Below are 16,861 nucleotides of genomic sequence, written 5' to 3'. Positions count from 1 at the left end.
TGGTCTTAGCCCGGATAGAATGACTCATACGAATGCCTTGGTCTTAGCCCGAATGTAGCCACTAGCACAATTGCCTTGGTCTTAACCGGATATAATTTCAACATAACTGTCTTGGGACTTAGCCGGATATCATTCAATTGCTCATGCACACATGCATCAATAATCATTAGACATTCATATTTCATTTTCGTTACTAAGGCTCAAACGCAAATATAATCACAAGCATAGTCGCCTTGGGACTTAGCCCGGTATCATTCAAATACTCATACACACATAAATCAATAATCAATATACATCCATATTTCATTTCACATAATTCAAGTAGGGTCACTTCTTGAGGACTTACTTGGATATTGTCGAGCGGCTTTTACGGCTATTCGATCATTGTTTCCTTCCCTTGTCCAATTGTGGCCCTCTAAGCTCTTGAGCTAATTCAAACAAATTCAATTTATTAAAACCTCATTGTGCTAGCTTATGGCGAATATGACAAGGAGTTTAAATGGTCATATGGCCACCCTTTAGCTTGAATACACAATGGTCATGCACATTTTATACTACATCAAGCAATTCAATACAATTCATTCGAGCATCAAGGAAAAGCTAAGGCCATCAATAGGCTCCCTAAGGCCGAATATACATGTCCATGTTGAGGCCAATTATGCACTTAATACCACACAAAAACAGCATGCATTTTACTAGTTAATGCTTTGCATATTGTAGCTCAAAACTTATAATATAGCATCAAGCACTCATATGTGTGCTAGGCGAATGTGCTTGCAATTTCACAAACATTCTTCAACATCTTCTTCTTTAAACAAACATATTCATCACTTACTTCATAACCAAAACATCATGTGCAAACATATATATACATATATGAGCATGGCAATTTCAAGGTGTCCATATAGCCATCCAAAACACAAATTTTAACTAACATGCAAGAAGCATGAACCATGCTCATGAATGCATCATGGCGAATACATCACAATCATGCCCTTTCATCTTCAATCATGGTTAAACAAAAGAAAACTCAAAGTCTTACTCAAGATGGCTACAAAGAAATTTCAAGAGTAGACAATCCATCATTGCATGCATCATCATCAAGCTTCACACTTAACATGCAATGGCTTTATCACAATACCAACCTTGACCAAATACCACTTCCATGGCATAACAAGGATTTGAACCATGGCTAACATGAACATCAAGTTGGCAACTAAAACATGCATGAATCTCATGACACAACCTCATACATACCTCAATCTTGATGCAAGTTTAGCCAAATATCCTTCTAGATCTCTTCTAAACAAAGGAAATGAAGCAAAAATCTCTTCTCCGTCTTAGTATTTTCGGCCAAAAGGAGAGAACAAGGATGAACAAAATTTTTTTTCTCTTCTTGGTTGCACGGCAATGGGGGGAATGCTACTCTCACACACATTTTTTTTCATTCTTTTCTTACCCATGCTTATTTGTTTATTATTTCTCCCTAATGCCCAACAAAACATGTTTCATGACATGTTTAGCCCATATCTCTTTGTCATGGCCGGCCATCACTTGTAAAAAGGGGAATTTGACATGCAAGTCCATTATTTTGCATGCATGCTTTAATTAGTCATCACACATTTCCCTATCGTACTTTCAAAGTTCACTACTAAGTCCTTTCTAGTGGAATTCACCTTTATAACACTAAATCAATCATCATAAAATGTCATATATGAGCACACACATATTATAGGTATCAAAATAAATTTTTAATTATTTTTATGCCTCGGTTTTGTGGTCCCGAAACCACATTCCGACTAGGGTCAATTTTGGGCTGTCACAGTGTATGACTAGAAGAAACACGTCCGGACCATTACAGTTTGATAGTGAGATCTATCGTATAGTTCGCAGAAACCAAAGAGAAATAAGTCGAAGCTTAAGATACACAGAGGAAGAGCAAGAGAACGATACTTCAACCACAACCGAAGAGATGGCTAAAAATCAGGAAAATCGGCTACCTAATACGATTGCTGCTAATCAGAATCCTGCTCCGCGCACTATGTATGATTATGCTAAACCTTCTTTAACAGGAACTGAGTCGAGCATAATTAGGTCTGCTATTGCTACAAATAATTTTGAACTGAAACCTAACACAATTAAAATGTTACAACAATTTGTTCAGTTTGATGGTTTGTTGGACGTGGATCCCAAAGCTCACTTTGCGAACTTTTTGGAACTTTGTGATACATTTAAAATCAATGGTGTTTCTGATGATGCCATTCGCCTTCGGTTATTCCCTTTTTCATTGAGGAACAAAGCAAAACAGTGGTTGAACTCGTTACCACGAGGGTCAATCACTACTTGGGAACAAATGACCGAAAAGTTTTTATTAAAATATTTTTCACTAGCTAAAACAGCGAAATTACGTAATGATATCTCTTCTTTTGTGCAGATGGATTTAGAAACACTCTACGATGCATGAGAGATATATAAGGACCTTTTGCGAAGACGCCCTCACCATGGGTTACCACTCTGGCTACAGGTTCAAACGTTTCAGAATGGCCTGAATCCTTTGACTAGACAGATGATTGAAACAAGTGCTGGTGGAACTATCAATAATAAGACACCTGAGTATGCTTATGAATTTATAGAGGAGATGTCACTAAATAATTATCAGTGGCAAGACATGAGGACAAAGCCAACGAAAACAGCCAGCGTTTTTAACGTCGATTCAGTCAGCATGCTCTCTAATCAGGTAGAACTTTTGAATAGAAAAATTGACGGTTTTCTTGGTTCTTCAGAGGTTTACCTAGTAATGCAGTGCAAAGCATGTGGAGGTGGATCAAGCAATTCAGAATACCCACCCTATGGCCACAACATGGAGAACGAGTAGTTAAATTACATGGGTAATAATCCTCGATCTCAAAATAGTCCTTATAGTAATACTTGCAGGTTGGAGGAACCACCCAAATTTCTCATGGGGAGGCCAAGGGAATCAGAGACCACCACCACCTCCAGGCTTCAAACAACCACCCTACCAACAAGAGAAAAAGCCAAACCTTAAGGAGATGCTAACAAAATTCATCTCGGTGCCAGAAACTCGTTTTCAGAATACCGAGACAGCACTTAAGAATCAACAAGCATCGATCTAAGGACTCAAAACTCAGGTAGGATAACTCACCAAACTAATTTCTGAACGACCACAAGGTAGCCTGCTGAGTAACACTGAATCTAACCCAAGTGAACGACTCAACACAATTACCATCTAAGACAAGGAAGGGTTAGTGGAACCTGAACCAAAATCGAGGCAAGGAATTGTGGTAAGTAATAGTAGAGGTGAGGAAGACCACAGTGAACAAACACCGGTTACAGACCTCATGTGCCTTATCCCAATGCGACAAGAAAAACCGCACAAATGAACAATTCGGTAAATTTCTTAAATTATTAAAGAAATTACATATTAACTTATTGTTTATTGAAGCTCTTCCACAGATGCCAAACACAGCCGAATTCTTAAAAGAGCTTTTAACAAATAAGTGAAAGTTGGATGAAGCGTCACATGTAGAGCTAAATGCGGTTTGCTCAGCCATACTACAGAATAAGCTGGCCAACAAATTAAAAGATCCAGGGAGTTTTACAGTTCCTTGTTTAATTGGTAGCTTAGATGTTAATAATGCTTTGGCTGATTTAGGGGCTAGTATTAATGTCATGCCTTACAAAATGTTTAAACAGCTAGGTCTTGGGAAACCCAAACAAACTAGGATGAGTATTCAATCAGCTGATAAAACAATTAGATTTCTTAGGGGTATTATTGAAGATATACTCGTTAAAATTAACAAATTTATATTCTAAGTTGATTTCTTTGTTCTAGACATAGAAGAGGATAGTAACGTTCCTTTAATTTTAGGGAGTCCCTTTTTAGCAACTGCGAGAACAATAATTGATGTTGGCATAGGTGAACTCACACTTTGTGTGGGAGATGAAAAAATCACCCTTCAAGTTCATAATTCGAATAACACATCGAAAATTGAAGGTAGTGGTATAAATCATCCGACTAAAACTGACCATGTGGGGAAACCTACTTTGCAGGAAATAGGTTCGAAGAACATACATGAGCCATGTTCAAGCAACAACAAAGGACCTATCTATGAAGAACGAAGGCTACAAATCGAGGAGCTAGATGAATGGCGGACACATACACCGAAAACACACGATAAACCAAAACCACGCCATGATAAGCTAAATTTTTCCCCAAATCAACTTAAGGTTAGAGACAAAGTGCTATTAGATGCAACAGACCCTTGTATTACGACTTCTGAACCGAATGAAGAAATTCCTCTTACAATACTTAGCATTTTTCCATACGGTACAGTCGAGGTAATTCATCCCAAATTTGGTACATTCAAAGTAAATAGTACTCGCCTTAACCCTTATGTTGATAAAACTGATAGTAGGGATGAGGAGTGTAAACTCCTCAAACCACCATGACCACGAAACAAGAGAGGTAAGTTGAACTTAGACTATAAATAAGCACTTCTAGGGAGGCAACCTGAGCACTAACAGTATTGATTTCTTTAAAAACTTAGTTTTTAACATCTACTCACTAACTGAGTCCTTGAAACACAGGTTTCCTAATCCACATGGCCAGGCACATGGATGTGCCTTAGGTTGTGCTCATACTATAGGAGGAGACACGACCGTACGACACGGCTGTACGAAAATAGGGCAAATTTTTTTCCCCAACACGAGATGCGATAAGCTAGCACGACCTTGCGATGTGGCCGTGGGCGGTGTCTGTCAAAACAACACGGGCGTGTGACACGCCAGTGTCCAGAAACCATGGTTGAAACTAATAATTTAGCACAGGCATGTGACACGCCCGTGCCCACCACTTGTGCTGAAGACTGATAAAACAACACGGGCGTGGGAGAAGCGAACGAAGTAGAACACGACTGTACGACACGGCCATGTGCATCGACAAGCCCAAAGAACACGAGCGTGTGACAAATTTCAGATGCGCCCAAATTTAAAATTGCGAAACACACGGGATAAAATGGGCACGTCTGTGTGCCCCAAAATCTATTTAAACCTATCACTATTCATTACCCCCTTCCCTAAAATCCCTAATCCTAGCTGCTGCAACTTCACACGCCCTACTGCCACACCCGTACACCGACCACAGCACCACCTTTGATGACCCAAAGCTCTTCTCTTTTGCGTTTGTTTACTATTTCCTCTCTATTCTCTTCAAATATTTTACTTATTTCATGATTATTTTTGTTTTATTTGTTTATTTCGAGTAAATGTTCATAGTTATAATAGTACTTATGCTCTTTGTTAGAAATTTTCCATTTTAGTCAATACATTAGGATACATTCATCCATTTCTTTATGTGCTTCCATGGATTTCATGCTTACCCACACCATATTTTATATTATCAAACCCACATGCATTCATTCACTAGATATTTTCGTTTGCATGACTCTCGTAGTCCTATTCATAACAATGAATTGATATATCTATTTTGGTTGTTTTAGTCTAGTACGTGAGCCCCATGAAATATTCCTATTCAGTTTTAACACGCGTACATTCTTGGGGAGTATTTAACTTCGACTCTTCATGTAACAGCACGGTTTAGACCCTAGTAAGAACAGTAGTTTTGGGACCACGAATTTGAGTTAGAAAAATATTTTAATATTATTTTATGTGTTTAAAGTATGTGTATTGATATGTGTGAAATTTTCGTACGAAAATTTTATCGTTGTGTGCTTGATTTAATAAAAAGGACTAAATCGTGTAAAACGTAAAAGTTGCATGCTATTAGTTAAAGGTGTCAATTGGTCTTGGCTTTTTAATATGATGGCCTTAAATGGTAAATATCCCATTTATGAGATAGTGGATGATATTTGGTTTGGCATTTGTGTAAATATGAATTTATTTTAATGGTAAAATCGTAATATGTTAAAAAAAGTTTAATTAAATAAATCAAAAGCCATGTTTTTTTGTCTTTTTATGCTATCATCTTTCTCCATAGCCGAATGTGAAAAGAAAAAGATGAGTTTGGAAGCTTTGAATATTCGGCACCTTCGGAAGCTTAATTCGGGTATGTGTTTTACTTGGTTTTTGATAATTTTTACGTTTTTGAGATCATTGCTTCAAGTACTAGTAAACCCATGCCTTAATTTTTGGATTTAATGAAGAATTTGAGATTTTCCATTGTTTATTAAGTGATGAAATTGTTGTTTGATGATGAATAATAAATCTTTGATGTTTCATTTTCATGTTTAATTAAGTTATTTTTGATAAAAATGTGTATGAAGGACTAAATTTAGAAATTTGTAAATTGAGGGGTCAAAACATGAAATAAATAAAAGAAATGGGTTGCTAGAGACCCAAGATAAATTCGGCCTAACATGGGTTTGATAAAATTTTGAGTAATTTGTGTTATTTTGAAATAGGGACTAAATTGTGAAAATGTAAAATGTTAGGGGATAAAATGTAAAATGCCCAGATTATGTGTCCTTAGATAAAATTTAATGAAATATTGAATAAGTGAGTTAGTTTTGATATTAATTAGATTGGAAAAAGTGGAATTCAGATTTGGATCGGGGGGAAAATCAAAGTGGTCGATTAGTCGTCTCGTTTCGATTACCGTTGTCCGAGGTAAGTCTATAAGCAATAAACATTTTAAAATTTGAATGTATATGATCTTTATATGTTGAATTTAATTGTGTGAATTTTTATTAGTTATAGCCGAATGTATAAATGTTTATGAGATTTGGGAACAAGTTCGATTCAATTGAGATATGATGTTTGAAAAGCTTAATATGAACATTAAGAAATAATTAGGATTTCTAAAATATGAATTATGTGTAAGACAGACTTTGTATCAGTGATATTCGGGCTTTATTGCCTAGCAGGCTTTGTGCCGGTGTATTATATCAGGCTTATTGCCTAGCAGGCTTTGTGCCGGTGTTTTAAATCAGGCTTATTGCCTAGCAGGCTTTGTGCCGGTGTATTAAATCAGGCTTATTGCATAGCAGGCTTTGTGCCGGTGTATTATATCAGGCTTATTGCCTAGCAGGCTTTATATGCTGGTGGATTATATCAGGCTCATTGCTAGCAGGCTCTGTGCCGGTGTATTATACCAGCCTTTATGCCTAGCAAATTTTATGTAAACAACGGTAAAAGTAATCAAATGTGTTAAATAAGCTAAAGTGATCAGGTATTTGAACGTGGTTTACTTATTTGAAATGAAGGTAAATTGGCTGAAAGATATGTGATAAAAATGTTATGTAATGCTATTTTCTGACGCATGAAAAATTGATTTAAAAGGCTTAGGTATGTATTCATACTAAATTATGAAATTATGGCTAGTGGAATGTTCGAATTAATGATATAAATGTTACATGTTAATGTGAATTATATTTATGCATATGTGAAAGTATACATTCGGTTTACTTATGTATTCATGACATAAATGAGAGTATATATGTATAGGAAAATCTATAATTGGCCAAATGAAAAGTATAGGTGATTTTGTAAATGAAATGTATGTGTTTTCATATTTGGCAATTGTAAAATATATATTCGACCACATATTATGTATATATATGTGTTATTATGGTTTGCTTTATGAAGATATGTATATAAGAGTTTAAATATTCGGTTATATATACATTGATAATATGGCTTTGAAAGGGTATGTTATTTTGATAATAGATACATGAATATTCGATCAAGGTAAAATTTGTACATGGAAGTATATGTTATATATGAAATTGTGAGTTTGAAAATAAATGTGATCATGATAGTATAAATTAGTTTGATTAAACTAAGTTGATATTAATATTGAGTTATTTATTTGCTTATGACTTACTAAGCTCTCGAAGCTTACTCTGTGTATTTTTCCTATGTCTTTAGAGTTTCAGTGAATTGCTCGAGTTGGAAGTTTTTGGAGACGTCATCACACTATTCGGTTATCATTTTGGTAACTAATGCTTTGAGATTTGGTTATGTGGCATGTATAGGCTTGTTTTGATATATTTGGTTTTGAAGTTTGTATATTTATATATACAGCCATACGAAAATGGCTTGATTATAATGTTAAAGTTAGTGTGTATGTGGCTATGACTTAAACTTATTTTGGAAGTATCAAATGTGGTATAATGTGTGCTGGATGATTGTATAATATGGCTTGGTGATGAGGTAAAATGATGGATATATATTTGGTCGTAAATTGGCTTTATAGGTTCGGATCCAAACGGCTAGAAATAATGTTTATGATTATATAGATTTGATCATGATATATGTTCATGTGGGGAATTAGGTTTCATGGTACTTATATGAGGTGTGTTTGATATATGAATCAATTTGGAAACTGTTTACAAAGTGTTGTGTATTCGGTTATGTGATGAAATTAGATATGATGATTATAATCAACTTTGTGATTTGGCAATGATAGTTTAAATCATTTAGTCAAGTGTTTAGTAAAATGTTATTGTTAAATTTTTTGTATTGGTCTTATTATAAAGATTATTTATGTGTAAAATATATGTGTTTACAATGCCGTGGAAATAGTTTAATTTAGATTGTTGTGTTAACCTAATAATTCATGAGATGAATAAAATATATATATATATATGAATTGGCTTGATTATTAAATTTGTAAATTGATTATACTTTGATTAGTAGTATGTGTTTTAAAATGGTTTATATTAATTAGGTAAAATGAGTACATGACATTGATGTTTAAAATTTTATACTTGATCATTTGGTGAAGTTGATTCTACCGAATGTGCTTTGGTTTATTTGCAATGTGATATTGCATATTAAGTATAATATGTGCATGTATTGGAATAAAATAAAATGCATGATTATATTTGGTTAAACTTAGTTAAAAAAAATTATTGTAAATAAGTTAATATTACTATGCGCATGATTGAATTGTATGACCGTATCGAGTGGTAATTTGATCAGTAATGCCTCGTAACCCTAATCTGGCGACGGATACGGGTTATGGTGTTACACTTCATTGCAAGTATACAATGTCGACTTCACGTGTTAAGAAGACCGCTGTCCTTGCCTTGAAGAAGAGGAAAGGAGCAGCGTCATCCTCGAGTCCTACCACGGAGATTAGGTACCCGTTCCTCCAGTTTCCCTTGGGACCCTAGGAGGAACTATTTCAGATATTACAGGCCCGACCCCTAGGTGTGGGCTGTTGCATTGACTGGGCCACACTTGAACAAATTCAAATGGCTGACGCGGTCCGAGCCCTTCTGACGACTGAACCATGGGTGCTCTTCTTTGAGATCATCGAGTCTACATACCTCGAACTCACAATGAACTCTGCTCGACCTTGCATCTTCAGGTCATCATAACAAACTTTGATGATCCTGGAGCGGTCCAGTTCTGCCTTGGTGGTGTAGTCTGCCAGTTGAGCGTACCGGAGTTTGGAATTATGCTAGGGCTATACACGGAGGAGTTCATGGATGACAATGAACTCGACACCCTCCATCGCCACATGCACTACTCTCCCTCAAAGTGCTGGAATGACCTCCTCCCTGCCTTGGCCACCTATGATCCTAGTCGCTCTAAGGCATCAGCCCTTGCGCCATCCCTACGATACTTACACGCCATCTTGGCCCACACTCTGACAGGAAGGTGAGAGAGCACCGGTATCGTCAACACTCACGAAACCTATTTCCTATGGAGCATGGCGAATGGGCACATCTTCGACCTTGCCTATTTTATTGCCCTCACCATTCACCATCAGATGGAGCAGCATAGGAGAGGAGTCATGTAACACCCTGAATTTGGGCCTTGAGTGGGGGTCCGTAAGGAGGTTGTATATAGGTATTTAATTGTGCAATGAAATGAAACAATTAAATGTTTTCTTTAGTGGTTAATGGCTTTGTGAAGTGTTGGAGAAATATTGGGTTTAAACTTGGGCTTTAGCAAAAATTTTGGTATTAAGTGAAAAAAAAAAGCTGGATGCTTGGATGAGGGCCTTTTAAATTATTGTGGTAAATAAATGACACAAGGAAGCATGTAGTCTAGTGGTTGTGGCGTCATTAAGGTTGTATGGGAGCCTGGGTTCAAGCCTTGGCTCTTGCAATTTATTTTGGTTTTTTTTTTTTAGGGAACCTCGACTTTGGCCTTTAGACCTTATGATTAATTGGGGATAAAATATAACACAAAAAGCCTTGTGGCTTAGTGGCAGTGTGGAGCATCTGAGGGGAGGCATGGGTTCGAATCCCATGGCAAGCAAGGAGCATTTATTTTGCTAACAGGGGGGCGGCAAGAGTTGGTGTTGAATTTAAACTCTGATGTTGGAGGGATCCCACATCGGGAAGCTAACATAAGAGCGGTTGCGAAGCTGGCTTTCAATAGAGGGAACCATGAGGAGAGTAGAGGTACCTTTCTTGGCTGATCCCTTTCGTTGTATGGCGTGCTCGTTTGGGTTGGGCGTCGGCTAAGAGTGCTCAGAGCGTGGATTAACTCCAGTCTCCTATCAGGTGTGTATTTCTTACTACTCTAGCTGTAAGATGGCTACTTCGGGCCGCGATGGGCCGAAAGGGGTCATGTGGGCCTAATGGGTCTACGGGCCCAATTGGATAAGTTGTTTGATTGTGTAGTAAATATTGGCCTAGGCTAGGTGAATCTAATATTTGTGGCTAGATTTGGGCTAAAAGGGCTGTAACACCCCGTACCCGAGACCGTTGCCGGAGTCGAACACGAGGTGTTAACGGACTTAATTCATTTACTTACACAGTTCATTTTAAAATTTCCAGACAAGCTGGCTAACTGCATCACAGTTACTTTAAAAATCATATCTCGAGTTCCAAAACTCGAAAACCGATTCCGTAAATTTTTCCTGAAATTAGACTCATATGTTCATCTACAAATTGTTTTCTAGAATTTTTGGTCAAGCCAATAAGTACAGTTCATTAGTTAAAGTCTCCCCTGTTTCAGGGTTCGACTACTCTGACCTTCATGCATTACGACTTAGATATCTCCCTGTACAGAGATTCAATACTTATGCTGTTTTTTTCTAATGAAACTAGACTCAAAAAGGGATCTGTACATATAAATTGTAACACCCCGTACCCGAGTCCGTTACCGGAGTCGAACACAAGGTGCACACAGACTTAACTAAATTATTTTCACAGTCCATAAAAAAAAAATTTTTTTTCCAGACAAGCTGGTTACCGCGTCATTGTCACCTTAAAAATCATATCTTGAGTTTCAAAGCTCGAAAATCAGATTCGTAATTTTTCTTTGAAACTAGACTCATATTTCCATCTAAAAATTTTTTTCTCGAATTTTTGGTCGGGCCAATTAGTACAGTTTATTAGTTAAATTCTCCCCTAATCCAGGGTTTGACTACACTGACCTTAACGCATTACGAATTGGATATCTCCCTATACAGGGCTTCAATACTGATGCTGTTTGTTTCTATAGAAACTATACTCAAGGAGGAATCTATACATATATGTCATGACTCCTAATTATATCTGGTTAATTTACAATGAATTTCCAAAGTCGGAACAGGGAATCCAGAAACAGTTCTGGCCCTGTTTCACGAAAACCTAAATATCTCTTAACATACAACTCATATGACCGTTTCGTTTCTTCTATATGAAAGTAGATTCATCAAGGTTCATTTACATAATTTATTCACTATTTAATTCCATTCCTACTATTTTTAGTGATTTTTCACATCCACACCACTGCTGCTGTCAGCATCTGTTTTCAGGTAAACTTTACCTATTTCATGATCCTCCATGGAACAACTAGAGTTTGTCATACATATACCAAAAGTGATCATGAATGACCATTCCCATGGCTAACCGTTACCAACATTTCCATACCTCTCGACAAACAACATACAAAACGATTTTAATGCTATGATCAAAGTATATTTAAGCCATTTTCGCATGGCTATCCAAATTTACACAAAACCGAAGGGTACATGACCAACGACAAAAAGGGTAGTCCTATACATGCCATTTTCAGAGTTCAACCAAAAGTGTACCAAAAGGGATTTGATAGTGTGGCCGACTTCGACTTCAATGATCCCGAGTCCGATAGCTGACGAACCAAAATCTATAAAACAGAGATTCGAAGAACGGAGTAAGCATTTAATGCTTAGTAAGTTTTAAGCAAAACAAAGTGTTCTCAATCACTATCATTGGTCATCCATTTCAACTGTTCGATGAAGTTAATCTAGAGCTTCATCTCGATCTATAATATCATTAACGCAACACTTGGCTGCCACATATATACTTTCGAATAATAATGACCTAGATGGTCAAATATTTCCAAAGCACATTCTTCATCGATTTTCAACTTTCAATAATCCTTTCCACTTGTTCATAATCACATCCATACTTTTAAGTATTTCGACATGTCAAGTACTAAATTACCATAGGCACATAAAGAACCAAACATATTCCTTATCACATATACGTAAGCTTACAAATCATAATCCTTACCTTGTACTGGCACATCTAGCTCAACCCAACCCATACTCAAATCATAAGGCTTTTGGGCAGAATATGCACTAATACATAAGAAGATTTCATCTCATACTTTATTATACAAACATACCATTACCAATTAGATCATTCTCATATTTGGAGTTATAATATTAATCACATTTACCTACCTCTTTGATACTGATAATTCACCTCGAAATCACTCCACCGATGAGTAAGTAATACGTACCTGAACATCTTAAATACATAATACTTATTTGATGGTAACTTAATGCAGATACTCAATATCAAAGTCTTACTTGAATCCTAGCCTTTAGCCGTCGGGTCTTTAAAGCTCGGATATAGTACGAGCACGAAGCCTACGGACATTAATCAGGATAATATTCTCGCATAAAGCCTGCAGGGTTTTAACCCGAATATAGTACTGACACAAATGCCCTTCGGGACTTATCACACATATGCACTTTCACATTCATCATATCAGCCATTAGGCCTTATCACATATATACACTTTCACATCCATCACATTGGCCATTCGGCCTTATCACACATATACACTTTCACATTCATCACATTGGCCATTCGGCCTTATCACACATATGCACTTTCACATTCATCACATGGGCCATTAGGCCTTATCACATATATACACTTTCACATTCCTCACATTGGCCATTCGGCCTTATCACACATATGCACTTTCACATTCATCACATGGGCCATTAGGCCTTATCACATATATACACTTTCACATTCATCACATTGGCCATTCGGCCTTATCACACATATGCACTTTCACATTCATCACATGGGCCATTAGGCCTTATCACATATATACACTTTCACATTCATCACATTGGCCATTCGGCCTTATCACACATATATGTATATCATACATATTTCATATTTTCTTGTACATCAATTTCAGCAATAGCTTGTAAGCAACTCAAATAGTTTCATCAAAGTTTACAACAAAATCACATATTCACTACAAGCAGTTTTCCTGAACAACAGTCACTAAATTGTTTATAACTGAGCTACAAAACTCAAAATCAATTGCCATTAATTTTCCCCGAATGTAGACTCATGTATCTTTCATCCATAAAATTTTCAGAATTTTAGGTGTGGCCAATCAATACCAGATTTTTCTTAAAGTTTTCCCCTGTTTCACTATTCGACTAATCTGACCACTCCTCACTACTTAATCAAATTTCTCATTGTACGAATTCAAAATGTGTTGTATTCAATTTGTTTTGAAACTAGACTCATTAAGGAGTCTAAGTATATACATTTTACCTTATAACCATTTTGTGCAAGTCATAACGATTTTCTAAAAACAGAACAGGGATTTGAGTCATTCGACACCATCTCACACAACTTTAAATATCTCTTTATAGGAAATTTCTTTGCTCGCACGGCCTCTTTTATAAGGAACTAGACTAATTAAGCTTTGATTACATATTTTATTCAGCCTATAATTCCACACCAACAATTTATGGTGATTTTCTAAAATCACGTTACTGCTGCTGTCCTAAGCAAATAATTACAATTTGCTCTTAAATTTCCAAGTCCAAACACTTATGAACTTACCATTTGAGTTTTAAACATATCATGACCACATCATATCTTATTAAATCAACTCATTATGTCCTATTTTGATTGATTTTACTCAACGTTTGATCACTTAAAACTTACCTCGGAAGTGGTCGACGATTAGGTATCCATGGCTATTCGTTTACATTCTCTTTTCCCTTATCCGACTTTGATCCTCTTTGCTCTTAAGCTAAAGCCGCAGAGCACTTTCGAACACCATCACTCAGCTTGGATTGAAGCATCGGATACAAAACTTTAACCTTCATGTACAATTAATTTCGCATTCAATCCCTTAAATTTCAGCTTGTAAAGCAAATAAATAGCGTTTTAGACATCATAGTCTTCACCCATTTAGACAACATTCTTTAACATCTAAATAGCTCATTTATATCATCTACTTAATATTTCATAACTTATCATGCTAGCTGAATATTATTTATTCAAGTTCATCATCTTCATATTCGGCATTAGCATCAAATATAATAGCCCATTTCTTCCCACTTTGAATCTATGCATCCATTTAATCATAGTTTGTTCAAGCACTCATACAACAAAATTCATCCAATTTAACAAGAAACAAAACTTAATTCCTCCATAGCCACAATGGCGAAAGATCTAGACATCTCAATACCGAAATTTCTAACATGGGTTGCCTAAAGAATTTGGTAGGGAGTTCAAATTTATCCAACATTTCAAGTAACTTAACACATCCACATAGCTAACATGCTGGTAGTATCAAGGCATCAACTAAAATTTTGAAGCCTCTTAGCCGAATCCTAACTCTCCAACAACTCCAATTTCATCCATGAGATAAATAGAAGTAGGCTAACCCTCCAAAGGATGTGTAAACCTCCAAAAGCAACATTGAACATACCTTAATCTCAAGAACCACCTTGGCGAACTTCCCTCTTCTTCCTCCTTCAATTCACGGCCAAGAAGAACCAATTTCTTCTTTTCTTTCTTTCTCAAGTCACGGCAATGGGGGAACATGGATGAGACAACTTTGTTCTCATCACCCCTCCCTTTTCATTTCTTTATTGCTAACCCTTTATTTCATTCTTTCTCTCATAACACACTAACACAACATGTTTCCAACATGTTTCACCCCATAACATTTTGTCCATTCTCATGCTCATGGCCGCCACTACTAATTAGGGGGAAATTGACATGCAAGTCCACCCTTTTATTTCATGCACTAATAGATCCTTATGTTTTGACCTATCACATTTCAAAAGTGTCACACATAAGTCCTATTGACTAAATTCACATGCAATTTACTAAATCAAAGCTTAAAACTTTCACACATTCGTATTCACATATAGTAGTCATAAAATATGACGGCTAATTATTTTTATGACTCGATTTTGTGGTCTCGAAACCACTTTTCGACTAGGGTCAAATTAGGGGTGTCACATAAATCATGACTTCTAATTGTCTTTGGTTAATTTATGGTAAATTTTCAAAATCAGAACAGGGGATCCAGAAAACGCTCGCCCTGTTTCACGAAACTTAAACATCTCATAAAATACGGCTCATATGGTTGTTTCGTTTCTTTCATGTGAAAATAGACTCATCAATATTCGATTACATAATTTATTCACTATTTAATTCCATTCCTACTATTTTAGTGATTTTTCCAACTTACGTCGCTGCTTTGTCAAAGATCTATTTTAAGGTAAATTTTACCTATTTCATAATTTTCCATGAATCGAATAGCAAATTGACATACATTATTATCAAGGGTAATCCTGATTAGCCATGACGTACGTAGCGCCAATAGGACCATGATTGGCCATTCCAATGGCTAGTCATTACCAAACATTTCCACACCACTTAATAACCATATCACAAGACCATAATGTTATACTTCAAAATATACGAGCCATTTTCGCATGGCTATACGAATACACATTACCAAAGGGTACTTAATTAACAACTAGGGTCAGCCCTATACATGCCATTTTCAAAATTGAACTAAAAGAGTACCAAAAAGTGGCTTAGATAGTGTGGATGACTTGACTTTGACACTTCCGAGTCCGATGGTGACGAACAAAATCTATAAAACAGAGAATCAAAGTAATGAGTAAGCATTTTAATGCTTAGTAAGTTCAAGTAATGAAATTATTTACGACTAAAGTATAGCGTTCATATGACTAAATGAATAGTTGCATATCGCATATTCCCAAAATCATACTTGCTTCACACCTCAACCAGTATATTCATACACCGGGATCAAACCTAACTAAAGGCGGAAGTTGTTAATCAATAGGCGCTTACTATCTAAAAGGAATTAACTTTTCCGATGCATATCTGAAACATACCTTATCGTTTGGATTTTATGAGCGTATTAATTGAAATTATTACAGCAAGATCGCTCATTTCCAAACCCAAGTACCTTCGGATTTAGCGGATATAGCAACTAGCACAAATGCCTTGGTCTTAGCCCGATATAGTCAATAGCACAAAAGCCTTCGGGACTTAGCCGGATATAGTCACTAGCACAAATGCCTTCGGGACTTAGCCCGGATATAGTCAATAGCACAAATGCCTTCGGGACTTAGCCCGGATATCATTCGAATAATCATGCACATAAATCAATAAATCATGACACATCCATATTTCATTTTCATTACTAAAGCTCAAACACAAGACACTTATCAAACCTTACCAATTTCAGCTCAATAGCCACATACAAAGAGCATGATTTTGATTGGCTTTATAACATGATCTCTATACACATTCGCTACCGTCATAGGTATAAACTAATCACCTCAATATATCATTCA

The sequence above is a fragment of the Gossypium arboreum genome, chromosome 2 (assembly GCF_025698485.1).
Source record: "Gossypium arboreum isolate Shixiya-1 chromosome 2, ASM2569848v2, whole genome shotgun sequence".
NCBI lineage: Eukaryota > Viridiplantae > Streptophyta > Magnoliopsida > Malvales > Malvaceae > Gossypium > Gossypium arboreum.
This window is presented reverse-complemented; position numbering follows the sequence as displayed.